The sequence below is a fragment of the Lepus europaeus genome, chromosome 11 (genome assembly GCF_033115175.1).
Source record: "Lepus europaeus isolate LE1 chromosome 11, mLepTim1.pri, whole genome shotgun sequence".
NCBI classification, from domain to species: domain Eukaryota; kingdom Metazoa; phylum Chordata; class Mammalia; order Lagomorpha; family Leporidae; genus Lepus; species Lepus europaeus.
Genome location: NC_084837.1, coordinates 30,106,494 through 30,122,678, shown reverse-complemented (window position 1 = coordinate 30,122,678; position 16,185 = coordinate 30,106,494).

Sequence of the window (16,185 nt, the reverse complement as noted above, 5' to 3'; positions counted from 1 at the left end):
AAGGAATTAAAAATTCATCCTGGCTGGCTTCTTGATCCTTGTTCTGCCATCCACCACTCGCATCAGATACCAGACCAATAGAACCATCCAGTCTCGAACTGGCAACCCACAACACTCCGAGCCCAGATAAATCTCCTTCCGAAGTAGCTCCCCTCAGGTATTTGTTGTAGTATGAAAAGCTGACTAAAGGACCCCCCAACTCCAAGTCCTGTGCCATTGATAAAATCCAATGAGAGGAACACAACAGAATCAGGTCTGTGGCTGTTTTGTAAAAATGCATAGCATGAGTTTACTCACAAGGAAACATGAAACAAGCCCAGATTGAGAGACATTCTACAACAAAACTTGCATGAGCTTCATGTCAAGGTCATGAAAATTCAAGAAAGACTAAGGAACTGTTCCAGACTGAAGGAGACCAAAGAGACACAACAACCAATGATAACATGTGATCCAGACTGGACTCTGTTGCTAGAACATTACTGAAACAGCCAGAGAAACCTGAAGTGTGTCTGAGAATTCTGCCCATTTCAGAGGAAATATACCAAAAATATTCAGGGGTGTTGATACCTTGTGTTGGCAGTTTGTTCTCAAACTGCTCAGAAAAACAAAAATTCTTTGTGCTATACTAGCAACTTTTCTACAAGTTTGAGATTCTTAAAAATTAGTTTTGAAAAGGGAGAGAACAATCCAACATGGGAAGTGGGATACACAGCAGACTCATAGAATGACGGATGTTCTAAACAGCACTCTGGCCTCAGAATCAGCCCTTAAGACATTCGGATCCGGCTGAAAATCCCATGAGAGTATTTCAGGCATGGAAAGCCAAGACACTCTGGGAAAAAAATGACCTAAATGAAAGATCTCTGTGAGTGAGATCCCAGTGGAAAGAACAGGTCATCAAAGAAGGAGGTACCTTTCTCTGAAGGGAGGAGAGAACTTCCTCTTTGACTATCACCTTGTCTAAATATGATCAGAGTCAGTGAACTCAAAAGGCTTCCATAGCCTTGGCAACTCATGACAAGAGCCTAGGGGATTACTGATGCCATAAACAAGAGTGTCAATTTGTTAAGTCAACAACAGGAGTCAGTGTGCACTTACTCCTCATGTAGGATCTCTGTCCTTAATGTGCTGTACATTGTGATTTAACGCTATAACTAGTACTCAACCAGTATTTTACACTTTGTGTTTCTGTGTGGGTGCAAACTGTTGAAATCTTTACTTAATATATACTAAATTGATCTTCTGTATATAAAGATAATTGAAAATGAATCTTGATGTGAATGGAAGGGGAGAGGGAGCGGGAGAGGGGAGGGTTGCAGGTGGGAGAGAAGTTATGGGGGGGGAGTCATTGTAATCCATAAGCTGTACTTTGGAAATTTATATTCATTAAATAAAAGTTAAAAAAATAAGTGTTTTGGAAAAAAAAGGAATTAAAAATTCATTTGTTTTTCAGATGAAGGCATTATATATTTTTAGCAACTTTTTGAATGAAAAAAATGCATAGAATTAGTGTGTTAACTTTGAATATTTTGGCTAAGTTTGACTTCTGAAAGTTAGAATTTCCATGCAAATTATCATAATTCCCTAATGTAATGGAGCATCCTTTATATGAGTAATTATTGTTAGTTTTCTAAATATAATACAACTGACTATTTGAAGAGTAAGGAAAACATTACATGTGCTACTTTTCACTAATTAATAATCTTTTTGGTCCCCTCCCTTCTCCACTCTGAATTTTGAGCCTGGACTTAATTTTTCTCTTGATACTAATTAGCAAAATTCTGTTAATAGGAATAAAACTGTAGGGACTTCTAACTCTGATGAAAATCTCCACAAGATAAGATAAAATATCCTCTTTTTCTCTGAATCCACATAAATGTGGACAGAATTTTAGCGTTGTCATGAAACCATCCCTGGAAATTTTATTTGTAACAAGGGAGTCATAAAATTCCTGGATTTTGTGCCTTGTTGCTGTGTTTTGTGAAAGTAACCTGCAACCTTTAAAAATTCCATTACTCATTTTTAAATATTTTACTTAAGTTATGTAAGTTTCATGTATTTCATATATACAGATTTAGGAACATAGTGACACTTTCCCACCTACCCTTCCTCTTGCCCATGTTCCAAACATTCCTTCTCATCCCTCTCACATTTCCACTCTTAATTTTTACAAAGATTTATTTTCAGTTTACTTAATGATTGCATATTTAACCCTACATTAAGTAAAGGAGTTCAACAAATAGTATGAAGAGGAAAAAACAAAACAAAACACTGTTCGTTAATGGAAGACACAAGCACTGTAAACAATCATTGAATCTCAAAATGTCTATTGTACTCCAGTATATGACATTCCAGGTATTCTATTAGTTACCTTGGATCATGGAGAACATATGACATCTGTATTTTTGGGACTGGCTTATTTCATTAAATATAATGATTTCCAGTTGTATCCATCTTATTGCAAAAGACAGGATTTCATTTTTTTTGTTTTCCAGAGTTTAGTATTGTTTTCTTTTTTTTTTCCCAAAGGAAACTTTTATTTAAGGAATACAAACTTAATGCATTTCATAAATACAACTTTAGGAACACAGTGATTCTTCCCTCTGTACTTGTTGTCCCACCCACACTCCCACCCCTCTACCTCCTCCCTCTCCTATTCCTAGTCTTATTTTTTTGCTAAAATCTATTTTCAATTAACTTTATATACAGAGAATTAACTCTATACTAAGTAAAGAGTTCAAAAAATTGTATAAAAAAAAATCTATTCCTCAACAGTCAAGGCAAGGGCTATTCAAAGTCATTGCATCTCAAAGTTGATTTCACTTCTTTTTTATTTTAAACATTCTTTTTTTGAGAAACATAATTAACTTTAAAGAAGAACCCAAGAATGATACATCTTTTGCAAGCACTTAGACTTAATTATCACTTATGAAACATAAGAATATCCTTCACTTAATACACTAAACGAAGTAATTCTTTGAGATCAAGTTTTACTTTTAAGTCTCATAATACAATTCTTTGAGGACAGAGGTCCTGCATGGGAAGTTAGTGCTCAGTGACTCCTGTTGTTAATTTAACACTCTTTTGTGTAATGTCAGTGATCACTTGAGGCTCTTGACATGGGCTATCTAGGCTATGAAAACCTTTTGGATCCACAAACTCCTTCAGTATTTTGACAAAGCTGTAAGCAGAGTAGAACTTCTCTACTCCCTTCAGAGAAAAGTACATTCTTCTTTGATGACCACTTCTTTTTATTGGGATCTCACCCACAGAGGTCCTTCATGTAGGACACTCTCTGCCTTTCAATGCATGAAATATACCCTTAAAACTAAGTCTGTAGAAATCTATTCAGAACTATACAACTTTACAGTTACAAACTCCATGCAATTCATAATTACAACTTTAGGATTGTGGTGATTCTTCCCACTATGTCTGCCCTCCCACCCACACTCCCATCCCTCTCTTATTCCCACTCTTATTTTTTACTAAGATCTATTCTCGAGCAACTTTGTACACGTATGATTAACTCTATGCTAAGAGTTCAACAAATAGTATGAAAAAAAGTGATACTGTTCCTCAACAGTCAAGACTAGTGTTGTTTATAGTCATTGCTTCTCAAAGTGTCCATTTCTCTTCTACAGATCGCTTCTTAGGTGCTCTATTAGTTATCACAGATCAGGGAGAACATGTGGTATTTGTCCTGTTGGGATTGGCTTATATCACTAAGTATGATGTTTTCCAGTTTCATCCATTTTGTTGCGAATGATTGGAATTCATCTTTTTTTATTTATTGCTATGTGGTATTCCATGTTTTATATATCCCATAATTTCTTTATCCAGTCTTCAGTTGATGGGTATGTGGATTGATTCCATGTCTTTGATATTGTGAATTGAGCTGCAATAAACAAAGAGGTACAGATAACTCTTTCATATGCTGATTTCATTTCCCTTGGGTAGATTCGCAGGAGTGGGATGACTGCATCATATGGTAGGTCTATATTCAGATTTCTGAGGTATCTCCATACTGTCTTTCATAGTGGCTTTATCTTCCCATCAACAGTGGATTAGGGTAACTTTTTTTGCCACTTCCTCGCCAGCATTATTTTTTGTTGTTGTTGTTGATTTTTGTATGAAAGCCATTCTAATGGGGGTGACCTGAAATCACATTGTGGTTTTGATTTGAATTTCCCATTGGCTAGTGATCCTGAGCATTTCTTCATGTGTCTGTTGACCCTTTTGATTTCTTGTTTTGAAAAATGCTTGTTTAATGTAGGATCTCTGTCTTTAATGTGCTGTACACTGTTATTTAATGCTATAACTAGTACTCAAACAGTATTTTTTTCATTTTGTGTTGCTATATGGGGGCAAACTGTTGAAATCTTTACCTAATATATACTAAACTGATCTTCTGTATATAAAGAGAACTGAAAATGAATCTTGATGTGAATGGAAGGGGAGAGGGAGCGGGAAAGGGGAGGGTTGTGGGTGGGAGGGAAGTTATGGGAGGGGGAAGCCATTGTAATCCATAAGCTGTACTTTGGAAATTTATATTCACTAAATAAAAGTTTAAAAAAAAAGAAAAATGCTTGTTTAAGTCCTTTGCCCATTACTTAACTGGGTAGCAGTATTTTAGGTGCTGTGTTTGTTATCACAGATCAGGGAAAACATGTTATTTGTCTCTTTGGGACTGGCTTATATCACTAAATATGATGTTTTCCAGATTCATTATTGCAAATGACTGGATTTCATTTTTTTAACTGTGTAGTATTCCATAGAGTACATATCCCATAATTTCTTTATCCATTCTTCAGTTGGCAGCATTTAGGTTGATTCCATGTCTTAGCTATTGTAAATTGAGCTGCAATAAACATGGGCTGCAGATAACTCTTTTATTTTCTGATTTCATCTCTCTTGGGTAAATTTCTGGGAGTAGGATGGCAGAGCTATCTTCAGACTTCTGAGTTATCTCCAAAGAGATTTCCATAGTGGTTTTTCCAGTTTACAATACCACCAATGGTAGATTAGGGTACTTTTCCCCACATCCTTCTCAGCATTTGTTGTTTGTTGATTTCTTCCTTCCTTCCTTCCTTCCTTCCTTCCTTCCTTCCTTCCTTCCTTCCTTCCTTCCTTCCTTCCTTCCTTCCTTCCTTCCTTCCTTCCTTCCTTCCTTCCTTCCTTCCTTCCTTCCTTCCTTTCTTTCTTTCTTTCTTTCTTTCTTTCTTTCTTTCTTTCTTTCTTTCTTTCTTTCTTTCTTTCTTTCTTTCTTTCTTTCTTTCTTTCTTTCTTTCTTTCTTTCTTTCTTTCTTTCTTTCTTTCTTTCTTTCTTTCTTTCTTTCTTTCTTTCTTCTCTCCCAGGAGCCAGGATCTTCTCCCAGGTCTCCCACATGAGTGCAGGGTCCATAGCACCTGGGTTATCCTCCACTGTTTCCCAGGCCAAAGCGGAGAGATGGATCAGAAGAGGAGCAGCTGGGCATGGAACCGGTGCCCATATGGAATGCTGGTACCACAGGCAGAAGCTTAGCACATTATGCCACAGGGCTAGCCCCTTGATTTCTCTTTAAAATCTCAATTTCATGGGAAAAATTTCCATTCATGTAATGTATGACTTTAGTTTGTGGATTGCTTCTGATTGCTTTTGAGTAATCCTAAGATTAATTTTTTGATTTCTGTTTCCAGCATTTCTTCAATCTCTACATCTTCACATTGTAACATTCAAATATTGTTGTGTGCCTTTGTTGTGGGGGGTGGAGGTTAGTCATGGTGTATTCCTTATTCTTGTTTCTTGAATTTCTATGTTTTACTTTAGGGATTTGTGGGATGGATTTTTTTTTCCTCTGATGGCTTTTATCTCTGAGCTATGTCTCTGTGGTTTAGTGGAATGTCTGTACTTTCAGTGAATACCAAGAGGTGTATGGTAGGTATGGCCAGGGAGCTCTGTTCAGTGCTTCAGAGTGGGGCCAGTATCCAGGGTAACACCCAAATTGGGTGTGTTAGATCTCAATGCCTGAGTGTTAGCCCCCAGTGTGTTCTGTCCCACTGTATGAACCACACAAATGATCTGTGCAGTTCTCATTGTGATCACAGTTCACACTAATGATCTGCTCTAGGCAACCAAAGAGCTCTGAGCATCAGAGCTGCACTCAGTGATTGTCCAGAGACCCGGCTATACCCTGTACCTTCTCATGTAACCACTGAGTCTCCATAGTCTCAGCATACAAGGCTCCCACAGTCACTGGGTGCAGAGGATTCTGTGTCCTGCCAGCTTGTCCAGTCAACAGAGAGGCAGATGTTCTTTGAGACAGTACCGCCAAGGTTTCTTGATACTGGGGGGCTGTGGGTACCTCACCATCCTGTGTGGTTGCTCAGCCATCCCCCAACAGGCTCAAAGTCAATGGGGACTGTGGATTATTCCTTAGGCTAGAATCTGTGGATCACATGTATACACAAGAGCCAGTGGCCAAATGTTGCTCTCTCCCTGCCACTACTGCTAGTATGGCCAAGAAGATGTTGTCCTGTTTCATCAAGGTGCTGTGAGCACTCACAAAGTCTTCTGCGGCTCCCACTCAGACACAAAATGGTGCCTGCCCTTTCTTAGCTGGGCAGCGGGTACCGTTTTGGGGAAGTTGGGGCAAGATAAATGTGCCCCCTCTACTTCTACTGAGTCTGTGGCCTGCTAGCAACTGCTAGTCCCAGGGCTGCAGTCTGGACTCATGCCCCACTCCCCATCTGGCTCTATCACTCTGGGTTGTTGCTGCAGTCTGTTCTCATCTCTGTCTCCAAGCTGCTGCCCACTCTGGCTCTTGGCTGCTGCAGTTATGCTTGTGCTTGTGTTTGTGCTGCATGTCTGCACCCTCCACATAGGTCCATGGAATTCCTTTTCCTCTTGTAGGATTTCCAGTGAGGTTTTCTCTCCAGTTCTGCCCTGAGAGTGTACTTCCTATGCTTTTTTTTTTTATGTTTATCCCTATGTAGCACAGTAATGTTGTTCCCTAATCTGCCATCTTGGAATCCCCTCCATTGCTCATTTTACACAAATTTTTTTTTTAAGATTTATTTATTTATTTATTTATTTATTTATTTGAGAGGCACTGTGATGGGAGAGACAGAGAGAAAGGTCTTCCATCCACTGGTTCATTCCCCAGATGGCCACAATAGCCAGAAGTGAGCCAATCCGAAGCCAAGAATCAAGAGCTTCTTCTGGGTCTCCCACGTGAGTACAGGAGCACAAGCACTTGGGCCATATTCTGCTGCTTTCCCAGGCCATAGCAGAGAGCTGGATCAGAAGAAGAGCATCTGGGACTTGAAACAGCACCCATATGGGATGCCAGCACCATAAGTGGCAGCTTTACCCACTATACCACAGCATAGGCCCCACAATAATTTTTTAAAAAGACCTATTTATTTATTTGAAAGGTAGGGTTGCAGGTAGTTGGGGGCACAGACTGAAAGAGAGATCTTCCATCCACTTGTTCAAGCCCCAAATGGCTGCAATTTCCAGAGCTGTGCTGGTCCAAAGCCAGGAGCCAGGAGCTTTCTCTGGGTTTCCCACATAAGAAGCAGGGATGCAAGAACTTAGGCCATCTTCCTTTGCTTTCCTAGGCCCATTAGTAGGGAGCTGGATCAACAGTGTTGCAGCTGGGACTCAAACTACCCCATATATATAAAGTCACAGGCAGTGGTTTTAACCACTGTGCCACAATACTGGCTCAATAATTTCTTTTTCTGAAAATAATATTTAAATCAACATTCCTTTTTTCTAAAAGGTAAAAAATATTGGAAATATAAACATGCTAGCAAAGATAAAGTAAGAAAGGAATTGTTGATACATCTTTCATTCTTTACATGGAAAGAAGGAAAATAAAATCTCTGGTTTTCTTATTTGAATAAAACATTTGGAGCCTAATCCATTTGATTAGAACTATTTGTTAAATTTATGACTATGTATTGCTGAAGGAAAGAGGCCAAAGGGCTCTTATTAAATTATTGTGATATATGCTATGGCTACAAAGCAGAGAGATAAGAAGCTTGCTATTTGTCTGGTATCTGTGATTGAGGCACCAAATTTCAGATTTTTCTCATTTGAATAAGTGAAGCTGCTACTTACTAAAATATGTTAGTTCAGGTCTCCTCATTGGGAAAGAAGCAGCTGTGATACTGAGGCAAAGGCAGGCACAAATTAGGGCCCAGACTCCTCATACACCTGTTGTTGCTTATTGTTGGTGTAGTGAACTTTGAATCTACCACAGCCTGAGTGGAGTTGGACTTTTGGAGGAGCTTTCTCCTCTAGAGTTATTCCCCTCCCTTTCTGTTTTTTTCCCCCCCTTTAGGACTAGTCTCCTTCCTTTTGGATGCGAAGTGACTTTGTATTATCTGACCTTGAACTCTAGAAGTAGGAAACCTTTGAAGATTTTTAGATTCTTCCATTTTTAGATTCTTCCATTCTTCTCATGAAATGCTTCCTCTTATTTTGATTTATAGTTCCCCTCTCCACTTTCTCCTAATGCTCTGGCAAAGTAGAATTTCAAGCATAACAGTCAGATTCTTTAGACCACTAAGGATCTTACCCAAGGGAGAGATTAATAACTAATTCCTTTTTACTTTTTTGTCTTTCATTTTCCTTTCTGGAAAGATCTGGGAAAGAAAATGAGTGGCTGTAGGGTTGTTATTTTAAATTTTTTTTTGAGATTCTCAATAAATAAGGTATGGATAAATAGATTTTACTATACGTAGGCCTGGTGAGAGTAGCTGGAAGTTGAGCTTTCTGAATCAGAAAAGTTTCAATGCATATTATTATGGAATGTGCTGTTCTAGAAATGCTGAGCAATTTTCAATATGTATAAATCTCAGTCTCAGTTCACTCATGGCAATATGTTATTGGATGATAGATTGAGTTCAGAAAGAAAGACCAGGATCTCTTACCATTAGGCTGTGCCTTTTCACAGCAACTTAGGCTGTCATTTTAAATTTTCTTGTGAGGAAAACTATCTTAAGAACCAGAAGCTGTAGTTGTTCAAGTCCATTTTGCAACTATAATGTATGCATTACTGTGCCACTTGGAATAAACAATAATAAGATTTTAGATAAAGACATTATGTTGTGTTTTCAGCCATTTTAATATCATGTCGATGGGCATACCATCAAAGTATTCTCAGCATATCACAGGGTTGTGGATATGGAACCTCAAAATGATCTATATCAGTGATCAACAAGGTCAACATGAAACCCAATATATACAATTTCAACTGGGTTCTAGTCCCAGTCGGGGCACTGGATTCTGTCCCGGTTGCCCCTCTTCTAGTCCAGCTCTCTGCTGTGGCCTGGGAGTGCAGTGGAGGATGGCCCAAGTCCTTGGGCCCTGCACCCACATGGGAGACCAGGAGAAGCACCTGGCTCCTGGCTTTGGATCAGCGCGGTGTGCAGCTGCGCATGTGGAGCCCCCGGGCCTGGCCTGGCCTGGCCTGGCCGCGCTCATGCCCCACATATATCAATATGGCAATAAAGTAAATATAAAGTCTATATAAATTTCAATGACAACTATATTTTACTTTGATATCTAATATTTTTTCTTGTTTAGAATTTGATTTGGATTCTGTAATACATGTGTGTATGTGTATGTGTGTTGTGTGTAATCTCATGTAATTCTTAGATTTTATTTCTATTATTAAATGCTACTTTATGGAGTTATCATTGTAACAAACTGAATGACAGTAATAAAATAAGCAAACAAAAAAATCAAAGTAAACAAACTATCCACACATATACACAAAAACCCAACAGAACACCCCCCATGGGATAACTGAAGTTAATTTAACTTTTTTTTTATTTCTAAGGATATTTATTTATTCATTTAATTTATTTGAAAGGTAGAGGGTTGGCACTGTGGCATAGTGGTTATGGGTGCCGGTTCAAGTCCTGATTGCTCCTGTTCTGATCCAGTTCTCTACTATAGCCTGGGAAAGCAGTAAAAGATGGTGTAAGTCCTTGGGCCCCTGCACCTGTGTGGGAGACCCAAAAGAAGCTCCTGGCTCCTGGCTTTGGATCGGTGCAGTTCTGGCCATTGCAGCCAACTGAGGACTGAACCATCAGATGGAAGACCATCTTAGAGATGTTCAGTAATTTTTTTAAAATTACTGATTTCATTAAAGTGATCTGCTTTTAATAGTTTAGAATCATTTTTTTAAAGTTTTAAATTTTTATTTATTTATTTTCACTTTATTTGAAAGGCAGGGAAAGAGAGAGAGAGTGGTCTTCCATCTGCCTGGCTCACTTCCCAAATGCGTACAACAGCCAAAGCCTGGAACTCAATCCAGGGTTCCCACATGGGTGGCAGAGGCCCAAGTACTTAAGCAATCATCTGCTGCCTCTCAGGAAGTATTAATAGGAAGCTTGATCAGAAGTGGAGTATGTGGAACTCAAGGAGAATACTCTAATATGGGATGTGGGTATCCTAAGTGGTGACTTAACAACTTTGCCAAACATCTACTGTTTAGAATCTATTATATTATTTTCTTTTTTGTGTATCTAAATTTTTAAATATATTTTTATTTGAAACAAATACTTGCACTAAGCAAGACCCCACTTTCCCCACTTCAAAAAAAAATGAACACAATAGTAGCAAAAATAATTAGGTAAGACAGTTCCAATATGTGAACTCACTGTGGTTGGGACAACTTTATTCCTATGTATTTCTTCCTACCCAAATATTAACCCCAAAATACTAGTGTTATTGTTTTCTTAAATTACAAAATTGAGAAACATTCAGTTGTTGGGAAAACTATATCTTTTCACATCTACACTGATTTCCCTACAAAACACACCTGTATACATGGTGGGGTAGGAGGAACCCTTATCTATGTTCTTGGTTTTCTTGTTACTTTATAGATAGAATAAACGTAACAGATTCTCTGATTTTGACACTGCGTTTAAAAATATTATATCTACTTAATTGCTAGATTAAATATAGAAATTACTTTTTCTTTTTTTTAACTTTTATTTAATGAATATAAGTTTCCAATGTACAGCTTATGGATTACAATGGCTTTCCCCTCCCATAACTTCCCTCCCACCCGCAACCCTCCCCTTTCCTGCTCCCTCTCCCCTTCCATTCACATCAAGATTCATTTTCAATTCTCTTTAGATACAAAGATCGATTTAGTATATATTAAGTAAAGATTTCAACAGTTTGCACCCACATAGAAACACAAAGTGAAACATACTGTTTGAGTACTAGTTATAGCATTAAATCACAATGTACAGCACATTAAGGACAGAGATCCCACATGAGGAGCAAGTGCACAGTGACTCCTGTTGTTGACCCAACAAATTGACACTCTTGTTTATGGCACCAGTAACCACCCTAGGCTGTCGTCATGAGTTGCCAAGGCTATGGAAGCCTTCCAAGATCGCTGACTCTGATCATATTTAGACAAGGTCATAAAAGACAGGGTGAGGATAGTAACAAATTATCCTAAGAGTGGCATTAACCAGGTCTGAACAATTATACAGCATTAAGTGGGGAAGAGGACCGTCAGTACACACATGTTGGGAGCAGAGCCATTGGTGGTAGAGTAGAGGTTATGATTACAAAGGAATGAGGCCCAAGTGCGCTAGACAGGGTCTAGAACAAAGGACAGAGTGATTATTAGAGGAGCTAAGAAAGGTGCTGTCTAAACTACAATTAAGTTTTCTGATTGAGAGGCAAATAGAACCTGACAGAAGGGGCTTGATAATAATCTGTTGGGCTTTAGGCCTTGTAAGTTAAGAGGCCCAGACCTATGTATCTCTTCACATGGGGTACATCCTAAGGGAGGTGTGAACCTCCTAGGGGAAGGCACTCTGTTAACTTTCATTACTTGGCTGGGCTGGGAGGAGAGCTGGCCAGGTAAAGGCAGGTGGCATCTCTAACAAGCAATTTACAGTTCTGCCTGCAATGTTGCTGACCCTACTTGGCCGTCCCCTCAGCTGCAGTGGTCACTTTGGAAATTGGGCTGAGTGAAGGGCTTTTCAGCTTAGAGCCAATAAGATCTGTGGCTCTGACCTGGGCATCCTTCGACTCCAGGGCAGGTCCATTTCCAGTGATCCAACTCTTGGCTGGCAGAGCTGCCAGGGCTCTTCACAAGCTGAATTCTGGTGAAGCCCAGGCTTACCACATTGCAAGGCACTGCAGTGGACTGGCCTGTTGGGTCTCCTTGAGGGCAGATCACTGTACAGATCAGGCACTAATAGGCCTGCCACCCATTGCTTCTGATGCCTAGCTTTCTTTTCCTCCTGGTTTGTGTTCAAGCAGACCAGAGGATGCAAGTCAAGGGAGTGCCCAAGTCCCATCTCTAACCTTCGGTGGCCTGAACTACAAGTCCATATTCACAGGCATGTTCTGTAGTAGTTTTTCTAAGGTAGACAATGCCCATGAGGAAAATTATATTCTCACTTTAAAACTTTCTTTGCCTTTGGTCTGAAAGGAAGGTTTTTTCTACTTACTGTTTACTTCGCTGATGGCGAAGTGAATCTAGCTATGAGATTATAATTTAAGCTCTTATTTTGGCTATGCTATTACAAAAAAATGTTAGCCATCTCTTTTATAAGGTCTAAAGATTAAATTGTGCATCCTACAGATTCCTTCATAATAGAATTAGTTTCCTGCATTGAAGAGAATAGAGAAATGAAAGAAGAAGTTGGGCTTAGAATAGAGAAATGAGGGAGCAAGTCTTAGATCGCTTGTTGACAATAGCAATATTACATGAATACTTAGCAAACCGTTTCAACCATTAGATAACAACTTCAGAAAACATTTACCAGAAGGTCCAATGCCTTCTATAAATTTTAAGAATCATGTATTTGGAAACACCTCTTAAATATCTAATATGGTGTAGTTTGTTTAGCCAGTAAACTTAAGCACAACCATATAAAATGTTTTTAGTTTCTTTCTACCAACAAGTTTAAAACATATGATACAGAGATTCAGGTCACACGAATTAAAATGTATCTTTGATTATTTTAGCAGCTTCAATTTATGGACAATCTTATCTATAAGCCAATTAAAATAAAATTCTTAATAAAATTTCCCCATGTGGACATACAATATGTACACACATATAACATAGCATAATAGACCAATATAGCAATTTTAATAATAGCTTTTAAAATCTTTAACTCTTTTTGTAGATTGACAATTGATTTGAATTGCTTTTTGTTTTTAGTAACCTCAGTTAACCATACTTTCTCTCAGTTGGTACTGTTAATACATTATTGGCACGCCGGCGCCGCAGCTCAATAGGCTAATCCTCCACCTTGCGGCACCAGCTCACCGGGTTCTAGTCCCGGTTGGGGTGCTGGATTCTGTCCCGGTTGCCCCTCTTCCAGGCCAGCTCTCCTCTGTGGCCAGGGAGTGCAGTGGAGGATGGCCCAAGTGCTTGGGCCCTGCACCACATGGGAGACCAGGAGAAGCATCTGGCTCCTGGCTTCAGATCAGCGCGGTGCGCCAGCCGAAGCGTGCTGGCCCTGGCGGCCATTGGAGGGTGAACCCACGGCAAAGGAAGACCTTTCTCTCTCTATCTCTCACTGTACACTCTGCCTGTCAAAAAAAAAAAATACATTATTGGCTTCATCTGTTTACAGAGCCATCCCAAAGTACTGAATACAATAGAAGTGGCTGGAAAAAGTCCATAGGAACCTATAGGAGGACAGCTAAACACAGAACCAACAACGCTTTAGTTTTATGAGCAGCAAATCATATATAACTGTGGATGACAAAAGACTTTAAGTCGCCATGTTTAAAATTATAAACTCATCAACCAACAAGAGGCACTTGCTTACTTCACAGTATTTTTGAAAGCACCTGTAGCATTTTACAAGTATTTAAGCCCTCTAGGGCTTTCTCATTAAGATAACTATCATGTCTAGTAACACAAGATCATTAGACTTTTTAATTCTCAAACATTTGTATTAATAGCATTTTCCATTATAGAAACTTAAAATTTAGTACCACGTCACATCTTGATAGTACTTCTAATATAATCCAAATAGCCTGATCAGTTGGTGTCTCTATAAGATGAGAGACATAGGTCCTTTGATTTTTTCAGTTGGGCCCAAACTGGAAAAACCAAAGTCCAGGATTTACTGGACATTTTAGAGTCCAGGTTGTTTGAAACTTTGATTTTTTGAATGCCTGTCAAGAATGCAAGAAGGCTCAAAATCCAAAATATCTGGTTGAAATAAGATTCCTTAAAATCATGACATAACATAGACCAAATTTTATCATTGTTACAAGGTGATTATTCAAATCTTTGAAAATAAGCACATATTTAAATAACCCATAGCTCTTAATGAAAATTCAGCTGTTTTTGAACAATTAGAATTTAACAGACATCAAGAGGACATAATAGATTACTTTAACACATTGACTTAACAGAGCATCAGAGTTTAATTCTATGTCAAAGAGAAATTGAGCTTCCTGTGATCTTTTGCTGTGAGGTTTCCTTCCTTTACCTTCTTTCATATTGGTGACCATGTTTCTGTGTTTCTGTGTGTAACACATCTTTAAGCATCTTTTGCAGGGCTGGACGAGTGGCAACAAATTCTTTCAATTTCTGTTTGCTATGAAAAGTCTTAATTTCACCTTCATTCACAAATGAGAGCTTTGCAGGATATAATATTCTGGGCTGGCAGTTTTTCTCTCTTAGTACCTGGGCTATGTCTTACCATTCCCTTCTAGCTTGTAGGGTTTCTGATGAGAAGTCTGCTGTGAGTCTAATTGCAGATCTTCTGAGAGTAATCTGATGTTTCTCTCTTGCACATTTTAGAATCTTTTCTTTATGTTTCACTGTGGTGAGTTTGATTACAACATGTTGTGGTGAGGATCACTTTTGGTCATGTTTATTGGGAGTTCTATTAGTTTCCTGTACTAGGATGTCTCTGTCCTTCTCCAGACCTGGGAAGTTCTCTGCAAGTATCTCACTAAAAAGGCCTTCTAATCCTTTCTCTCTCTCCATGCCTTCAGGAACTCCTAGAACCCGAATGTTGGGTTTTTTAGTAGTATCCTGTAGATTCCCAACAATATTTTTTAGATTTCTAATTTCCTCTTCTTTTCTTTGGTTTGACTGTATACTTTCCTGTTCCCTGTCTTCTAAGTCCAATATTCTCTCTTCTGCTTCACTCAATCTGTTTTTAAGGCTCTCTAATGTGTTTGTCATTTGATCTATTGAATTCTTCATTTTATTATGGTTTCTTGCCACTATCACAGTTTCTTGTTCTACTAGTTGTTTCATTTCATCTTGATTCCTCCTTAATATTTAATTTTCGTGCGAGAGATTTTCTATCTTGTCCATTAAGGATTTCTGTAGTTCAAGAATTTGTTTTTGAGAACTTCTTTATGTTCTTATCAATTTTTTGAGATCCACTTCTTGCATTTCTTCTATCTCATCATCTTCATAATCTTGAATTGGGGTGTCTTTTTCATTTGGGGGAATCATAGTGTCTTCCTTGTTCTTGTTACCTCAGTTTTTTTGTTTGTTGTTTGGCATATTGGAGATACTTGGTTTCTTCACTGTGGTGTTTTTTTTTGTTATACTATGACTCTAGATTTAGTGGACTGTCTGCTTTCGATGGAGCCTTAGAGGCCTGAGATGGGTGTGGCCAGAGAGCTCTGTTTGGTTCCTCAGGTTTGAGGGTGTGCCAAAGGTGACACTCCCAGGTTAGGCGTGGTAAATCTCTCTCTCTTTCTTTCTTTTTTTTTGATTCAACAGGGAAGTAATTCTGCACAGCTGAATGGAATTGGACGTAGTTAGCAGGCGAATGATATACCCACAGGAGCCAGAGATCGGAAGCTCTTTCCCAAGGACCACACAGGGAATCTGTGCTGCCCTCAGCATGGGCTCCAATTCTCCTGCAGTCTCCCACTGGGTTGCCAAGTTAGATCCTAATCTCCTGTTATTTCACCCCTCCCCCCAGAGTCAGGTTTTTCTGCTAGGCTCAGGGCCAGTGCAGACCTGAGGTCACCCTGCTTATGACATATGTCCAAAGTGGTGCCTGCTCTTTGTCTTGCTCGCCTTTGAGGGGTGAGCGGAGAGAGAGAAACTCGTGTCTGTATTGGTCACTTTTTTTATTTTTTTCCTCTCTCTCTTCTAGTTAGCCTGGTGAACTTTTCCCCACGGAGTTTCAAACCTCGTTCCCTCTAGTCTCCTCTTTCCG